This window comes from Balaenoptera physalus (assembly GCF_965194825.1).
Source record: "Balaenoptera physalus genome assembly, chromosome: 3".
NCBI lineage: Eukaryota > Metazoa > Chordata > Mammalia > Artiodactyla > Balaenopteridae > Balaenoptera > Balaenoptera physalus.
In genome coordinates this window covers 55,747,628-55,766,805 of record NC_138890.1, presented here as the reverse complement: position 1 = coordinate 55,766,805, position 19,178 = coordinate 55,747,628, and the positions used below count along the sequence as shown (strand labels likewise).

Here is a 19,178-nt window from a genome sequence, read left to right as displayed (position 1 = left end):
TATATATATTATACTATACTATATATAATACTAATATTGCTTTTAAAATAATCTTAAGTACTTAATATCTTGCAAGCACTTTAGAAGGTGACTTATAGGTATTACTAATTTTAACAATGAAGCTCAGAGAAGTCAACTTAGTTTATCCTTGATCAGATGGCTAAAACGTACAAGAGCTAAAGTAAAAATCTGAGTCTTTGTGATTTCAAAGTCAATGGCACTTCTCCTAAAATGAAGGACAGAATCTGAGCCAGGTTCCCACTCCTCTGGCCCCTCCGAAGATGTGAAGAGTTATTACTGATAGGAATGCTCCCTGTCTCTCAGTCCACAAGGCATGCTCCTATTTCCTACCCTGGGACACAACATTTCTTTTGAAGGAGAAACGCCACCTTTTCTATACAGCTTCCTGACAAAGGAAGGAAAAGCCAAAGGTGGTGAAAATGTTGCATCCTGACACATGTCTCCTTTGAGCAGAGTACTTCCCAACAAGGTGCTCCAACTCTCGTTATCATTTTCTTCATGGTCTAGTCCAATCTAAGGCCTTTCTTTGGCCTCCAGTAAGAGAACAAACAGCTGCAGTAAGAATTCATTCATTCCATCCATTCCATAAACACTTGCTCAGGACCTAGTCTATACCCAAACATGTGTCAAGCGCTCGAGAAATGTTAACCTCAAGAAATTTAGAGTTTACACGATTTTAGTGCACAAGATGCACACAGAAGCACATGGCTGGTCACCCAGCTCAGAATGATCCAAGGGACGTGTCATCAGAGCTGAGACTTGAGGCTGAAGAGAATTTATCAAGGCAAAGTGTATTTGTGTGAGCTGTGGCCTCAGTAACTGTCCTGTTTCCTCCCCTCCAGAATGTTGTTGTTGTTGTTCCTCTTTATGGGCTTACTAAAATCAAAAGCAGCAATCCCAACCATCAGTCAGCCAAATAAGAGGAAATATAGTATATTGCATGAAGAGAAAACCTAACAGGACAAGAATGTTATGATGCAGGAGGTAAAGATACAGTCACAGCTTCTAGTGACCTTGGCCGACTATTAGCATCTCACCGAGCAGTCCCCTTCCTTGTCATTGCTGCATAAATATGTACGTAAAGGTATATAAATACAAATGTAACTGCCAGCCCTCTTGATCTTTTTACCTCTGCCATAAGAACGGCATGTCCCAAATCAGGTCTGCTCCTTTACCCTGGCTCCTACCATGCAGAAATAAAGAAATGTAGAGCAAGGCCACAGCAGCTGACCTATAGTTAAAAACATGCAATGTAAGTGAGAAATAAATCGTAAATCCCTAAGGGAATGGGGTTGTTTGTTACTGCAGCAAATCTGAATAACATACCTTCTAAGAGAGCTTTTTGGATTTCATTGCTAGCCATACAGGAAAAAAGCAAATACCAAAGCAAAACAAAAGAAATAAACACCTTTGAATGGGGTGGCTGATTTTGCCTGGGGCTGTTTCATCCCACCAGTCATTTCCTCTGATTTTGTAATGGTTGCCTGGAGGGCTGTAAGAACATTTCTGGAGGCATCTATCTATAATCTCAACAGGGGAAATTGACATAGTTGGTTGGTAATGCCTGCCATGAGCATGGAATTGAGAGGTGGTGATGCAGATGATGTGTTTGCTCATCTAGGGCCTCAACTTCTCCCACCCTTCCTGCCCTTCAAAGAAAGGAATATTGTGTTTTCCTCATTGTCCATTGTCTTCCTCTGTATCCTTCTAAATATTCCTTCCCCCTCACTGGAATCTCACAATTCTGGTGGCAGTACCTGGGAGAGTGGTGGTGAATGAGGCTGGCTTTTTGCAGAGTAAAGGGTCAGTGTAAATACTCATCTTTTTTCCCTGGATGACCTGCCCGTGTGCTTTCCTTCTCTGATCACTCCTTACTGTACTTCTGAAAGAAGTGGTCAGTTTTACTGACTCTGTAACTGGTCTTACACAAAACACATTTAACTCTTGCCGGAGCTGAATGGGGTATCTTCACAAAACCCCATTCTTGCCAATTCTACTAGCTCACTCAGGGTTAGGCTGGGACATAAAACAGTGAACCAGAGACATATTTCATGTAGTAATCAGGCATCAGCACTAAGCCTATGCCATATTTCTTCTCACAGAACCACCCTCCAACAAACCATTCTTACACTGTTAGAGCGCCATCTAGAGGCCACTCTAACAAATACCGTTTCCCAAGCCTCTCAATTAGCCTGCTATAAAAGGAGAAACACCACAAATTAAATGAGGAGTAGGAGGAGAGAAGTAATTTTTACTGTGCATCTCTATGTGACAGGATGCTATTGTTGGAGACTGAATGCTTTATCTCACTCAAACATATAAAGTAGTTATTATTATCCCCATTTTACAGATGAGAAAACTGGACTTAGAGTGTGTTCTTTGCTCAACCAAGAAGCAGAGCCAGCATTCAAAACCTTGTCTTGCTTATATCCATGCGGATACTCCTTCTACTATTCAGCACTTCCAACTCTTTATTTGGCTCAATGCTCTTCGATTTCAGGATGTTTTGTCAACCCTCAACAGAATATGTCAATGAAGAAGATGTGTCTGTACAGAACCAAATACACTTATTTACTTCCCCTATCTTGACTATTCCATGTCTTTTCCCTCTATGACAGATATGCGCTAAATAAAAATTTGTTCAATGAATAAATGACTAAATAAATAAAATGTTTTTCCTTGCCTCCTTTCAAACTCTTTTCAAAACTGCATTCCCAGAATAGCTGCACCCACATCTGACCACTCTGTACATTCTCATCATGTGAAAGGTCTTCCTTGCCACCCTCCTCCACCCTCCAAGTAAATGCCATACTACACAGTCCATGCATTTCTAAGGATAAAGTGATTCAGAGTTAAAATTAATTAGGATACTCCTAATGTGAAAGAAACCCTATGCCAAACCATTTTTCTACAGTAAAGAGTCACTGAATCATCCGAATAACCACTTTCTTATTCATCTGTTTTGTTGAGCTTGCTTTCCTGATACTGGTTTATATTAACTAAGGTGTGGATATATATCTAAACATTAATGTTTATTTTTCAGTGACGCCCAATTAAGCCTTGTAAGTATTTTTTCTAGGACTGTATGCATCGTTTCAGTAAGAGTGTGAGCTCTACGAGGGCAAGTACTAATTTAAAAAAATATTTTGTAACCCTATAATTCCCACTGCAGTGTCTTCAGCTATATTATTAAATGTTTATGACTGACAAAGAATTTCTGTCCCTCTCTAACTAGTCCTTTGAAAGAAATACGAATGAGCAATTAAATGTTAAAACGGAGCAAAAGAATGAGGAGTAGATTTTCCCAGAAGGTAATTACTGAGTGCCTACCATATTCCAGCAACCACACTGGGTGATGGGGGAACATAGTCTCTGGCTTCCAGTCTATACACAGTCTCATGGGATAAACAGACAATTACGGTGCAGTGTTCTGGGTGGGCAGAGGCCCACAGATACCCTACACTTTGAGGGAAGGCAAAAATGACTGACTGCTGAGGTCTCTAATTACTGAGCTTTCTCCTGAAGTGATGGTAAATGCTATAATGCAATTATAATAAATATTATAATGCAATTACAATAAATGTGCGTTGAATTAAATCAAATTGCTGCCTTGCTCTCCAGAAGCTCAAATACGAAATATGAGCCATGAAAATTAGAAATGTGTGTTTTTTTTTAAATTCAGAGCTTCTAAGTATGTTACCTCTGGAGATGTTTCAGAAGATTTTAACCCATAATAGTCCTTAAGAAATTTTATAAGATTCTATCCTAACCAAATGGCCCTTTGATCTGCTGAATAGATCCTTCTAGAAGTTTCTTTAGATTTTTCACAGGCATTGGAGGTAAAAGAATCCAAGGAACTGACAAACCTAGAATCTAATTTTTCTGACACTGGGTGATTTAGAGCTGATAATGACAACGGAATGTGATTGAAAGCATCCGCAATTTGTACAAAATCGTGTCACGTAGAACTGTGGCCCCCAGCACCTATAAATGCTATTCTGTCAGAATTAGGGGCATCTTAAACTTTTTTTCTACCCTGCTCAACAAGCTCTTTGAGAGCACAGCCTGTGTCTTTCTTATTACCATACACTGGGTCCTGCCAAAGTGGAGGGCACAGAGTAAGCATTTACATGTAATGAGATGGATGAAAATATTATAATTGAATGCATGTAAACAAATATAATTGACTGTCCCTTGGAATGGCTTGAAGTTTTTGTGGAATTTATAAATGTACATCTCTCCATCACCCTCCTTGTTGAGCAAATTTGTCTTCTTTTCAATTTAAACTTTCTGCCTTATTGCTTACAAGTAAAATAGCATTTTATAGACATATTAGAAAATAAGAATAAGCAACTTTTTAAAAATAAAATAATTCTACCACCTAGAGTTAATCAATATTAACATTTCGTTTCATGTCTTTTTCAAGATTTTTCTATGCAAATATACACTTTCAAAAATAAAGATATTTTCTTGATGTATATATTATTTTGTAACTTATATGCATATAAGTAATAAGTAAGCATATTTCATATCATAAGTATGCATGTATATTCTCATCTTTAGTGGTTATAGATCCAACATCTATATCTCAAAATTTATTTAACCTATACTTGACATCAGACAGCTAGGTTTTTCCAAATTTTTGTTATTTTAAACAACATTGTGACAAAGGTCTTTATACTTAAAGTTCTTGCATTCATTCGAGAGTTTCCTTAGAAAACTAATAGAATTGCTGGGCCAAAGGGAAAGACAATTTTAAAGCCTCCTGATGCTTAGGCTTAAATTTCTCTCTGGACCCACCTTACATAGACACTGTACCAATCCTGGGTACTATCATTGTTCAAGCCCGTATGATAAAGAAATTTTTAATATTCATTTATTTTCTATATTTAGTAAACAGGAACATGATTGTGTAAACCCTGTCTATGAATATAAGCAGAATGTATAATAGTTAAGAAGTGAGTTCTCAAGCCAGATTACTTGATCCCATATCCTGATTCAGCCATCTACTAGTTCTATGCCTCAACCAATTTACATACTTCTTTGTGCTTGTTTCCTCATCTGGAAAATGGGACAATTAAAAGTATCTCTCTTAGGGTTGTTCTGAAGATTAATTGTATTGATCCATAAAATGGATTCAGAAGAGTACCTTACACATGTAGATTTTCAATAAATGCTGCACATTCTCTTCTTTTTCCTGGTAAAACTACTAAATTAATTTTTCAGCCCCCCCTTGCAGTTATGTATGTCTATGAGACTAGAATGTGAGATGAATTGATGTGTGTCATTTACTGGCCTGACTCATTAATACCTTCAAGACATGATCCTCATCCATTACCCTGTCAGCCAGCTAAAGAGAGACAATCTCGAGGACCTAGAGCAGGTGGAACCATAGGATGGAAGGAGCCTGGATCTATGAATGAATGAATGAATGGAACAAGAGCCCCACCTCCACCAACCACACTGAACTATCAGTACATCAGTGAGAAATAAATGTGTACTGTGTTACATTTGAAATGTTTAGTTGCTTCTGTTATAGCAGTTAGCCTTTCTGGACTAGTGGAGTTGCCTGTTATTATTCTCTTATCACATACTATCTGTTTTAAAGAAGAAAGAATTTTGATCTCAAACTATGAAGAGTGGATAGATGAAAGGAGTTCAGAACTGAAATTTGCTGCAGATAATTGATAACTTGATAATATATGATTCCAAGGGTCATTCGTCTATCTGAAATGTTTTTATTTTTTACCTCATTTCTTTCTTATAGTTCTCATTTTGGCTCCAGGCTAAAGAGGTTAATCTCAATACAGCTAAATGGATTTATTCAACTTAAAAGCACAGATTCCTCATGTCCCCTCTTAGCTTTACCAGTGAACATTGTTTTCTTACATTTATTGAAACACTTAGACCATAAATATCAAAGTACTAGCTGAGAAAATCCAGGAGGAAGCATTCTTCAGGAAAAAGAGAAATATTCAAAAGAAAGTCTATTGCATTAAAAAAAAACAAAATCCAACAGCAACAAGAGAAAGTTCCCTATAATGGTTATGAAATGTCTAAAGCAAAGTTGCACCAAACAGGAATATATTTCCCAAGTTTTCCTCTTGAGAACCATAGACATGAAAGAAAAATGCTCAATTTAGGGCACTGTTCCTTTTGCAAAAATAGAAAAAAGGAAAGGAAAGGAAAGGAAAGGAAAAAGGATACCAAGAATGATACCGAATGAATATATATATATATATATATATATGTATATATATATACATATATATATGCCATTTTATGAGCATTGAGACACAAATTTATTCAAATATAAACCATATAATCTTTTTCTAAGGTTAGAGCTTCCACCTGAGACTAACTGAGGTATTTTTCAGAGTATTTTGATACTCGAGGGACCATAAGATATTAAATAACACTATCAAATGTATATTTCTAAATATAGAATTAAACAGCTATCCCCTTATTTGCATCATGCTCTGTAATGTGTTTTGAATAAAGGAAGGCATCATCAGCCCCACCCCCCAGATAGGACACTGAAATTCAGAAAAGTCAAGGGGTTTGTCCAAGGTTATCTGGACAGTGTTATAAACCACAAGTAATCATCCACTGAGTGGCGTGCATGCTTAAATTTTCACATATGAATTTTCTGGAAATGGTTAAAGTGACAGCTATGATCAAGTTAATCAATGAAACAGTTATAGATGTGCCTATGAGAGGAAAATGTGAGCAATTGGATGGATTTGAATTAGCTCAGCTTAAATCATAGAAAAGAACAATTGAATCATTTAAAAAGCAGTAGGTTAAACCCTATTCTAATAATTCCAGTGAAAATACCTGAAATACGAAAGGTTTACCAAGCCCCACTCTAATAGTATACTGGTTTCAGGAAAGAGTAAGTAAAATAAAATTTTAGGCTAATAAAGTGACTCAGCAAGTGCTTTGGATCTTTTTGTGGTGTAATTTAACCTCCACATCTGTTCCTGAGAAACAGCTATATAACAAATATTTACATATTTAAATCCTATTTCCTATTTATTTTCATTATTCCATCTGAAACATAATTCTTTAGAAAAAGAAGAGCAGCTAAGAGACCTTTTTATAAAATCACACAAATACAACAGTTGTAAATAATCATGCATTTAAAAGAAAATTACACTTTCTTGAAAATGTAATAAGAATATTCCAAACAAAACGTAAAGTAGGAATTCAGGGTAAGAACTGAAAGGCATTTCAACCTGTTTTGCTGTTATTATGAAATGTTTATGCTAAATTGAACAAATCCAACAAAACAACGAAAAAAAAAGAAATGACTTTCAGTTCTAAATCAGTTTGGCAAATATGCATGAATACCTCTTTATTAGTAAGCACAGCAGCAGAAAACAGAATTCATCCCAGATGACTCAAATAAAGAGACTTTAATAAAATGACTACTTACAGAGGTGTGAGCAGGGTTAAGGAGATTAAAAAAAGGAATGGGGATGCTACATAAATCTTTCTTTCCCAAATCAGAAAAAAAAAAAAAGTGAGCACAAGTACCCAGATAATAAAGTCTACCAGAGTTGTTTAGATTGACACCGAAATTTTGCTTTGATGTTTTGGCAGCTAAGCTTAAAGAAGGATAATGATTGGTTACATCACCTCCTTCAATATTATCATCATCAACGTCATCATCCTCAAAGAAGTATTTACTACTTATTGGGTGTCAAGAACCTGACATGGTGCTGAATAACTGTTAGAACAATCAGTCTGGACTTAGTATGGGGAAATGAAGGGAGAGGAAAGAGAATCCATGAGCTCAGAAGCAAGTGAAATCACTAAGAGGCAATAGAAATAGAGAAGAATTAATGACTATGTAGACCGAAGCAGTGATAGATGGCTAGAAAAGGGGAAAGGAACTATGGGGCCAAGAAACACAGTGGAAAGAGGACCCATTAGATGAATGATTGCAGTTGTAGGGTTGTAAGAGAGAAACAAAGGAGACAAACGTACATCTGAGGTTCTAATTCCACATGCCCAGAGGAATAATGAGGCTACTAACAGCTAAGGGAAGAGAGGAGAGTTGAGTGCAGGTTAGAAATGGGAGTGAGGAAACAGTGAGGTGTTTCTGGTCTTATCTGAACAGGGATTTAGACATGGATTCCAGTCCTAGCTGAGCTCCTCACTGGTTGTGGAAGAGCAGGCCAGTCTCTGAGTCTTTGTTTCCTCACCTGAAAAACCATGCTAATTTTAGTGCCTTCCTCATAGAGATTTTTTGGTTGTTTTGTTTTAATCAAAATCCTTTTTTCCAATAGTTGTAGGTTTACAAAAAAACTGAGCAGAAAGTACAGTTCAATATACCACCTCGCTGCCCCCCAATTTGCCTTATTAACATCTTGTATTCTGTGGTACAAGATGTATTTGTTACAAATCTATTGTATTTGTTACAATAGATGAGCCAATGTTGATACATGATTACTAACTGCAGTCCATAGTTTATACTAGGGGTCACTCTTTGTTATCTATTCTATGAATTTGGACAAATGAATGACATGCCCCCACCATGACAGTATCATTCAGAATTGTTTCACTCCCTAAAAATCTGTACTACACCTCTTCATCCCCTGCCCCCAACCCCCGGCGACCACTGATCTACTGTCTCCATAGTTTTACCTTTTCAGACTGTCACATAGTTGGAGTCATACAGTATGTAGCATTTTTAGATTGCTTTCTTTCATTTAAAGTATGCATTTAAGGTTTACAGCGTCATTTTAAAGTCTTGCAGAGAGTAAACACTAAACAAATACAAACTGTTGTTACTCCTATCATTAGCATTGTTATTATTTCATAAATGCTTCATTTTCCTAGGGTTTTGAAAAGTAGATCATGCATTTCCCTAGAGTCATGTAGGTCCTGTTTGCCGGTTCTCCCTGTTATATCTACTTTCTTTTACTCCCAACTTTTTGGTAACATTTCTTTCACCTCTAATTTGTTTACTCACTCCTCTTATCCCCTCTAAACTGACAGTTTTATGAGAAAAGGGACCATTTCTGCCTTGTCCACTACTCTATTCCCAGCATTTAGCACAGCGCCTGGCAGGTGGCAGGTGCTCCCTAAACATTTGCAAAGTGAGTGAGAGGTTGGCATGGTGACCTGAATTGAGACCAGGAGTTGCAGTAACACAGCTTTGGGCAATGAGCTGAAGGAAAGGCTGTGATGAGACCACATTCCCCATGACTAGAAAAATGGTGGAGGACTTGATCCAGCCCTACAGCTCCCACACACAGGGACTTAAGTAGCTGCTAAAGGGAGTCTTCATTTAAATTATTCCCTAATCTCAACTTGTAGTATTTTAAGTTTCTATATAGCAAGACATGTGTCAAATGGCTTTAGATAATATACTGAATGTTATTCAAATATATAAAATTTAATATCTAATTATAACTTTTTGAGTCCAACTCAAATCAGCTGTAACTTTACCCTAATTTTTCTTTGGATGCAAAACAAATTCGCCTACCCACAGTGCTACCTGAAATAAAATCAACACTAGTTTATCAGTGTTCCTTAGGACTTACTCCAGATATGTGAGAAGAGAATTGTTTAAAAAACAATTGATGTCTCTCCTCTGGCTCATCTCCAAAGTATTCAAAGCATGTCTCTTCATCGCTGCACGTTTTTCTTTTTGTCCCATTTTTATTTTAAACTAATGATAATGATACCTCATTGATGTCGCTATGGCAGAATGGTTAAGTGGAAAGTTTCCTCTAAACCAAAATGTTCCCTAACCCACTGGGGAATTCTGAAAGCTAGATACTAATACGTAGTGTTATTAAGAAATAATGAGCTATCCACCATGATTTATTTCCACAGATTTAGATTCAATGCTGAGAAGCTACAGTTGAAATTGTTGCCGTGCCCAATAGTAAAAACTCCTATAAATCCTCTGAGGTCAATTTTTAAAAAACATGCATTTCAGCAAAATGAAAGTTAAGTGAAGGTGTTGTTCTTATTTGTTACCCTCACTTCCACCCAAATTAAAGGAACCACACAAGCAGCCAGATGGAGAGAGAAAGGGTGTGAGGAGAAGAGAGGAGAGAGGAAAGGGAGAGAAAGGAGAGAGAGAGAGAAATTAATATGAAAAAGCATTACCCTGGGCTTGCTCTGAGGTCTTGGGGGTAGTTTCTCTGCTAGCCCGGCTACTGTGAAGTCTGAAGCCGTTCCATTTCCATTCCTTAGGGTGCCTGTTCAGTTAACTAACGGAACAGTAAGAAAAAGAATGAATGCAAGGTCTGAGGCCTTGAGTAAGATACTTCTCAGCTGCCCTGAAGGATTAAAGGCGATAGCACAGGGCAAGAAAAACCTCACTGTTTGCTCAGAAGAAACTGGAATTTAGCAGATTCAGCTCTTAAATGTAATAGTTAACAGCACCGGGTGTGGAATGAGACCACTTACCTACCAGCTGTGTCAACTTGAGCGGTACCTTTAATCTCTCTGAGCCTCATTTGCTTCAACTGGTGTCAAGACGGGAATAAAGACACAGACCTACTAGAGAATGGACTTGAGGATATGGGGAGGGGGAAGGGTAAGATGTGACAAAGTGAGAGAGTGGCATGGACATATATACACTACCAAATGTAAAATAGCTAGTGGGAAGCAGCCGCATAGCACAGGGAGATCAGCTCGGTGCTTGTGACCACCTAGAGGGGTGGGATAGGGAGGGTGGGAGGGAGGGAGATGCAAGAGGGAAGAGATATGGGAACATATGTATATGTATAACGGATTCACTTTGTTATAAAGCCGAAACTAACACACCATTGTAAAGCAATTATACTCTAATAAAGATGTTAAAAAAAAAATGTGGCTGATGATTTCTCCTTTTGTGGGGCTGCGTATATCAATGTAAAAAGCGCAGTGGTGCATTTCCATTTTTTAAAATTATGCTGGCCTCAGCTAATCTTCAAAGAAGCCTCTGGAAACAGTTACAAGGGAGGTCGGAGAACCATCCCTTGGCTTAATTTGGGACACAGGGCAAATCATCTGCAGTTATGGGAACCTTGAACTGGGGATGGAGTATTTTACTTGAAATGTACAAAATTGGGCTGAAGCAATTAGATTAGAAAATTGTAAACCTGGTGAGAGGATTAATAAAATTCTGTTTTATCCTAATTAATGTCAAATGTATTTTTCAATCACCCCATAATGAGAAAATCAGAGAATACTGAAAAGAAAAAAAAGTTAGATCTTTCTCACTAACCCTCACCCCCGACAAAAGTGAAATAGAGTATGTGGCTTTTGACAGTCCGTAGAAGTTTCGGGTTTGGAGGAAAGTTTGAACACTGTATTCATTGTTTCGTTTACTCAATAATTTTTATTGAGTTCTAGGGATATGATAATGAATAAAAAAGATACGATCTTTGCTTCCAGGATTTTATAGTCAAATGGGAGAGAGAACTGTACATATATAGTCACACAAATACATTTTTGTAATACAGTAATGACTCCAGAAAAAAGTGTGATGTTTTAAAGGGTATTCTGATTTAGATTGAGAAGGCCGCTTTGGGGAAAGGCAATTATATGCCCTCCCTCCTTAGCACAGGCTTTTCCAGACCCTATTCTGCAGTGGAAGCTGGTGCATGAGTAGTTTATTTAAGGGACAAGCATGAGAGACAGGGACCAAGAGAGCCAACACAAGCCTACGTTATGAGATTTGCCTTTACTCTGGGAGGCAACTGACTTCTTGATCCCATCAGACAGAGCTGAGAAATATTATGACATGCCTCTATGCACCCTTTGCCTGAGAGAAGAAAAGAAAAAGCATTTGTCGGTGGGCTTCTGTCCCACATTACTCAAAGGCTGCTTCATGGGCTGCTTTGGACTTCCCCAAATTCTGGGTTGCACACGTATGCCTAGTTTTAAGGGCCAGCCAGGTCTGCCAGTAACTGCAGCTGAGCAGCCCCTGGGCAATGCAAGAGTTATAGGGTAAGTACCCCAGACAATATAATCTAGCAGGATCCTATGGGGCCTTCCAGGGACAGATCCCTCCCCCATATCTTCTGCTGTAGCTCCTCTGAAGTTCCTAGATAATAGTATCTGATGCACATTTCCTGAGTTGTTTTACAGATGATAAAACCCTCCACCAAATGGAGGAAATTAACTGTTTGATGATCATGAGCCCCCAGACCTACTGGCGCCAAAGGATTGATAACGTTAACTGCCCTGTTACCTCACCATGAACGAATCAGAGAATTGTGCACAAGCTGATCACATACCCTGCAACCCTCCTCCCTCATCTGGCCTTTAAAAGTGCTTTGCTGACTATTTACAATAGCCAAGACGTGGAAGCAACCTAAATGTCCATCAACAGATGAATGGCTAAAGAAGATGTGGTACATATATACAATGGATATTACTCAGCCATAAAAAAGAATGAAATAATGCCATTTGCAGTAACATGGATGGACCTGGAGATTATCATACTAAGTGAAGTAAGTCAGACAGAGAAAGACAAATATATGATATCACTTATATGTGGAATCTAAAAAAAATGATATAAATGAACTTATTTACAAAACAGAAACAGACTCACAGACTTAGAAAACAAGCTTATGGTTACCAAAGAGGAAAGGTTGGTGGGGGGGTAATAAATTAGGAGTTTGGGATTAACATACACACACTACTATATATAAAATAGATAATCAATAAGGACCTACTGTATAGCACAGGAACTTGAGTCAATATTCTGTAATAACCTAAATGGGAAAAGAATCTGAAAAAGAATAGATATATGTATATGTATAACTGAATCACTTTGCTGTACACCTGAAACTAACACAATATTGTAAACCAACTATACTCCAATGTAAAATAAAAAAATTTTTTTAAATGCTTTGCTGAAACACTTCGGGGAGTTCATGGTTTTTGAGCACAAGCCAGCCATCCTCCTTTTACTGGCGCCTTTACAATAAATGCTGCGTTTTCCTTCACCGCAACTTGGTGTCAGTAGATTGGCTTTACTGCACAAGGGAGAATGGACCCAAGTTTGATTTGGTAACAACAATCTATTATTTGCCCTGCACAGAGCTGGTCCCCAAAACAGGTGCTGCAATTAGAGGAAAGGTCAGGAAGGTCTGACTGGCACTGATACATCTCCTGACTCTTAGCCATCCTGCATTCTACTCCAGATTCATCTTTCAGAAAGCTTTCATCATGGCACCTCCAACCACTAAAACTTCCTAGGAGCTACCTATTATCTACAAAAGAAAGCCCAAACTCTTCACTATGACAGTCAACCCCTCTCCACTATTTTTACATCACTTTCTCATATGAACCACATGTGTCTTTACTTGCATCTACACTTCCCAAGAATAGAGAATACAATATGTCTCTCTGAGTCTTCTTTGTCAATACTGTATTCAAGAAATATTTGTGAACTACATATGTATGGTGATACAAATACTACATTAATTATTATACATATGATATGTATAATATTTAATATATCCATCATTACCACAGTTGTTCTTAACTTTATACAAAGAAATATTTTTTTTATTCCCTTCTTTTGTCATGTCTCTATCACTGAGGACAAGAGTGGCCATGACATTTTAGAATCATATCTAAGGAAGGAAAATATTCTATCTGAAAATGTACACTGTGACAAGTTTTGTCAATCAGCAAAACCAAGGAGCATCTGGGCAGAATACTAAGCATTGTGGCTAGTAACAAAGGAGGCTGGCTTGCAAAGACCTTGAACTTGAATGGGGATACTGGAAACCATCAAGAGTTAGTAGATGGGGCTTGTGCTGCTATTTATTGGTAAGATGGAAGAACTAGTCTGGAAATGTTTTCTTTGTTTCTCCCTGGGGCTAATAGCATTTTTTTTTTTTACTAATGTTTTAAGTTTTGACCTTTATAAACCCTGCCTGCGCTTACTTTGGCAAAAGCCTGGAATTCACTACTCTCCCCAGATGGTCCTTACTTAGGATGATAGCTTGAATTCAAGTACAAAAAGGCAATTCTTAACTGTTTTAATCCAAACAAATATTTTAAAGAACTGAATTAGACATGCCGATCAGGATCTGTGCCCTGCTCACAATCACTTCTGTGCAAAATTGCCCTGTGCACTGCTGCTATAGCCTTGCCAGCCCCATTGAGCACCATTTAACCCAAGGCAGGCACCTGGTCCAAGGCAGATTATTCATCACAGGTGCAAACTCAATGAGAGAGAGAGGAATTTTTGACAATTTCCAAAGTTCTGATTTGGCTAACCAGGTGAAAAGTGTTACATTGAGAGCATTGCACAGGGATCAAATTCGAAAACTTTTTTGACTTTGTGTTCCTTGTGGAAACCTAGGCAAAGATATACGAGAGACAAAGGGATATAGGGCTTCAGACTCAGGGGAGAGGTCTGAGCATATAGGGAGTCAGTAGCATATAGAAGGGGCTTGAGGAAAAAATGGAAATGGATAAAATTAATGAAAGAGAAATGTGAAAAAGAAGAAGAGGTGGAGTAACTCCAACATTTAGAAGAGTCACAGGAGTCCAGGAAGAAAATTATGATTGATATGCCTTGTGAGGTATTTAACTGTATTCAACAGTAGAGAAATAGTTTTGTAAATTACAGTAAAATATTAAATAGCCATTGATGATGACACTTCAACAAAATCTTGATGACATGGGGAAGTATTCAGTTTATAATAGTAAATGAAAAAGTGAAATTCCTTGTACTTCCATTCTTCCTTTCAACCTCTTGTATGTGTGTGGGGGGAAGAGCAAGTGGGATAAATGGAGGCAGCTGGTAAAATAGAAGAAAGAGACCAAGATAGTTATGTTGTTCTCTTTGCTTAGATGTATTTTCCAAGTTTGTACAATAAGTATGTTTTCTTTTATAATTAAAAAAACCCTTAAAATTGTAATTATAAAAAATGCTTAATACATTTGAATATAATGAGAAGACAGTTCTGTGTTAAGAGGGAAGAGAACCGGGGAGTCAAGAATATCACTGCTCTAAGTTTATCCTTGGCTGTTTTCTGTGAAATCCGAGAAGCTGATCAGCTCTGGCATTCTCTCCTCATCTTAAACCTTAGGGAGCCAAAACCTTTGGAGCAATAATCAGATGCCAACAACTAAATTTAAGAAGGAAAAGTCTCAGAGACCACAAAGAAAACTTTCAGTGCCAACCAATTATTTTAGGCCATCACGTATTTCAGTTATATAAGCTCAATAAACATTACGCTGATGTTTGTTCAGATTTAGGAGCCTTTATCTCCTATTGCTGTCAGCATATTTCCTGCATACTAATAAGCATCCCCACATTTCATATAAAATAGAATATGAGCCTCATTTTTAACAAATTACAAAGCCACAAATTAATGATTTGCTGAAGAAGAGAGAAATTTAGAATTCTCCTGTTTTGGCTTTTGCACAAAGCCCAAAAGAGATGAGGCTGATTAAATTTTAACAGGCCCCCTTCCCAACTCACAAGTTCCTGTTAGTTAATAAGTACTTTGCTGTCATCTCTCTCACACTTCATTAAATTCTAAACCTTTCCATCCATACATACATTACTATTAGTTAAGATTCTTTAAATTCAGTAATATTTGGGCTATCTAAGCCTTACACTTAATTTTAAATATTGTGAATATATAAATGTTCTTGTGTAATTACCTTCCAAAACCCTCAGAGGATTGGACAATAGAATGTTACATTCCTAAAGTCTATTTTCCTCTTAATGGTGAAGGTAAAAATCCTCAATTTATTTTCTCTTTCTAGAGTTTTGTCCATTTCAGAGAGAGGAATTGTATTTTTTCTTCTCTATATAAATCTAGGAACATTGCAACTGTTGCCAAGAGAAATAAATTACAGTGTTAAGCTGCAAACCTGTAGGTTTAAAGTTTCACCTTCCTTCAACATTATTTTAAAGGAAAAATACTAAAATTTCAGCCAGCAGAGAAGACATGTTCTTGGGCCTACTTTCCACTATGAAGTTCAGTTCTTTGTTTTGGAATGCTTAAAGGAATCTTATAATTCTTCCAGAAAGGAAGTATAATTTAAAATTAGGCACTGGCCTCAATGAATAGCGAGGTGATTAGAATTGGGAGTTCCTTTCTTTCTCAACACCATTTCCATGTGTTTCTCTACTGTTCTCTCTCTCTTCAATGCATGGCCAATTACAGTGTGCATACAATCATGCTGTAAAATATTTAATTGAAAATCCAGAACCTGTATTTTCTTTATAGATCTAGAATTTTTCAATTGTGTTGCCTTTATAAAATGGAAAGGCAGTTTGGAAAGGTAATGTAGTGTCAGATTTTGTGTTCTGTCCAGAGAAACCACTACTCTTTTGGATTACAATTATCAAAGCTGAAATGTCCAGATCTTCCTTGACTTACAATGGGGTTACTTCCCCAAAAACCCATCGTAGGTTGAAAATATTGCAAGTTGAAAATGCATTTAATACACCTAACCAACAAACATCAGGGCTTAGCCTGGCTTACCTTAAATTTACAAGACTGGTATCGCTAATTGTGGACAAGAAACCACAAATCTCATGCACTATTGGTAGGAGTTGGTAAGATGATATGACCTCTTTAAAAATTCTTCAGCAGTCTTTTTAAAAAGTAAAAATATATCTATACTGGGAATTACAACTGAATTCCTAAGTATTTATCCAAGAGGACTGACAGCATGAGCCCCTAAAAAATATTTTACAAGAAAAGCAGATTTAGGGGAATTCCCTGGTGGTCCAGTGGTTAGGACTCAGTGCTTTCACTGCCGTGGCCAAGGTTCAATCCCTGGTTGGAGAACTAAGATTCCCTGTGGCGCAGCCAAAAAAAAAAGAGTAACAGCTTTAATTATAATTGCTAAAACTGGAAACACCCAAGTTTCTATCAATAAGAAAATGAATAAATAAATTGTACCATATTCATACAATGGAATAATACTAAAGAATCAAAAAACACATTTTTGTAAGCACAACAATGTAGATGAATCTCAAAAACCTGCTGAGTGAAAGAAGTCAGTCATAAAAGAGTGCATACCATAGAACCTGATTTATGTGAAGTTCTAGAATAAGCAAAACAAACACCTGGTTGTTGAAATCAGAATAGGAGTTTTTAGCTACTATGATTAAAGCTGATATGAATACTTTTCTTATAAAATGTTTTTTAGAGGCAGGTGTTGTCAAAAGAGGGATACTCCACCAATGCCTTCTTTTATTATTTTTAATTGTATTTGTATGACTTTATTTTTTCCTCTTTTTCCTGGATGATTTTTAGTTGTTTTCTTAGTGGTTATTCTTTAGCATCTTAAATTCATAACAATCTAATGTGAACGGCTGTGTTGTAATTGTGCCTAATTATGTATTTATAGTTTGTTTCCCATTTACATATATTTGTACTTATTACTACATGCATTTGTCTTTTAAATCTTGTAAGAAATAAAATGAGTTGAAAACTCAAAAATCACAAGATTGTGGCTATATATAGGCCCATGTAATGTTTACCTATGTATTTAATTTAACCAGTCCTCTTTATTCTACCAATGCATTTATACTTTCTAATGTCTCTCACTTCAGCCAGAGAACGGGCAGATCTATTAGCAATAAACTTGTTCAGTTTTGCTTACCTGAAATGTCATGATTATTAATTTTTGATGGATACTTTTGTTGGAAATAAAATTATGGTTGTTTAAAAAAAACAGGGATATTAAAGAATTTTCTGGGATGACAGTAATGTTCTATTTCTTGATAAGCATGTGTGTTATATAGAGCTGTACGACTAATATCCTTGCATGCCACCATATGTAAAGTATATCTAAAATCTTGACTGTCACCAATGTTCGTAGCAGTACTGTTCACAATAGCCAAGACATGGAAGCAACCTAAATGTTCATCAACAGATGAAAGGATAAAAGAAGATGTGGTACCTACATACAATGGAATATTACTCAGCCATAAAAAAGAATGAAATAATGCCATTTGCAGCAACATGGATGGACCTAGAGATTATTATACTAGGTGAAGTAAGTCACACAGAGAAAGACAAATATTATATATCACTTATTGTGGAATCTAAAAGAGTAATACAAATCAACTATTTTCAAAACAGAAACAGATTCACAGACATGGAAAACAAATTTAATGATTACCAAAGAGGAAAGGGGAGGAGGGATAAATTAGGAGTATGGGATTAACAGATACACATCACTATATATAAAATAGATAAACAACAAGGATTTACTGTATAGCATATGGAACTATATTCAATATCTTGTAATAACTTAAAATGGAAAAGAATCTGAAGCTGTACACCTGAAACTAACAAAATATTGTAAATCAACTATAGTTAAATAAATATAAATAAATAAAATTATGATTGTGAGTACCCATTTTCAAAATTGTCCCAAGGACAAATCTACATCTCCCCTTATTAAAACTTGGTTATCAGAGTCAACACAGTTCTATTTTATGCCTAAATTAGTTCCAGTTGGATTTCTATCATTCCCAAATGAGACGTGCATTAAAAGCAGGAGAACCCACTATGGAGAACAGTATGGAGGTTACTTAAAAAACTAAAAATAGAACTACCATATGACCCAGCAATCCCACTACTGGGCATATACCCTGAGAAAACCATAATTCAAAAAGAGTCATGTACCACAATGTTCATTGCAGCTCTATTTACAATAGCCAGGACATGGAAGCAACCTAAGTGCCCATCGACAGATGAATGGATAAAAAAGATGTGGTACATATATACAATGGAATATTACTCAGCCATAAAAAGAAACAAAATTGAGTTATTTGTAGTAAGGTGGATGGACCTAGAATCTGTCATACAGAGTGAAGTAAGTCAGAAAGAGAAAAACAAATACCATATGCTAACACATATGTATGGAATCTAAAAAAAAAACAAACAAAAAAGGTCATGAAGAACCTAGGGGCAGGACAGGAATAAAGACACAGACCTACTAGAGAATGGACTTGAGGACATGGGGAAGGGGAAGGGTAAGCTGGGACAAAGTGAGAGAGTGGCATGGACATATATACACCACCAAATGTAAAATAGATAGCTAGTGGGAATCAGCAGCATAGCACAAGGAGATCAGCTCAGTGCTTTGTGACCACCTAGAGGGGCGGGATAGGGAGGGTGGGAGGGAGACACAAGAGGGAAGAGATA

The 19,178-nt window shown here is 36.9% G+C and overlaps 1 long non-coding RNA gene across 1 annotated transcript; it reads right to left on the bottom strand.

Annotated features, from left to right (window-relative positions):
• Window positions 1-3,052: 3,052 nt before the first annotated feature.
• Window positions 3,053-10,742, bottom strand: LOC309657220. Its single transcript, XR_014261717.1, has 2 exons — window positions 10,150-10,742; window positions 3,053-8,231 (listed from the first exon to the last, which is right to left on the bottom strand). It is a non-coding gene; the product is annotated as an uncharacterized lncRNA (long non-coding RNA).
• Window positions 10,743-19,178: the final 8,436 nt, after the last annotated feature.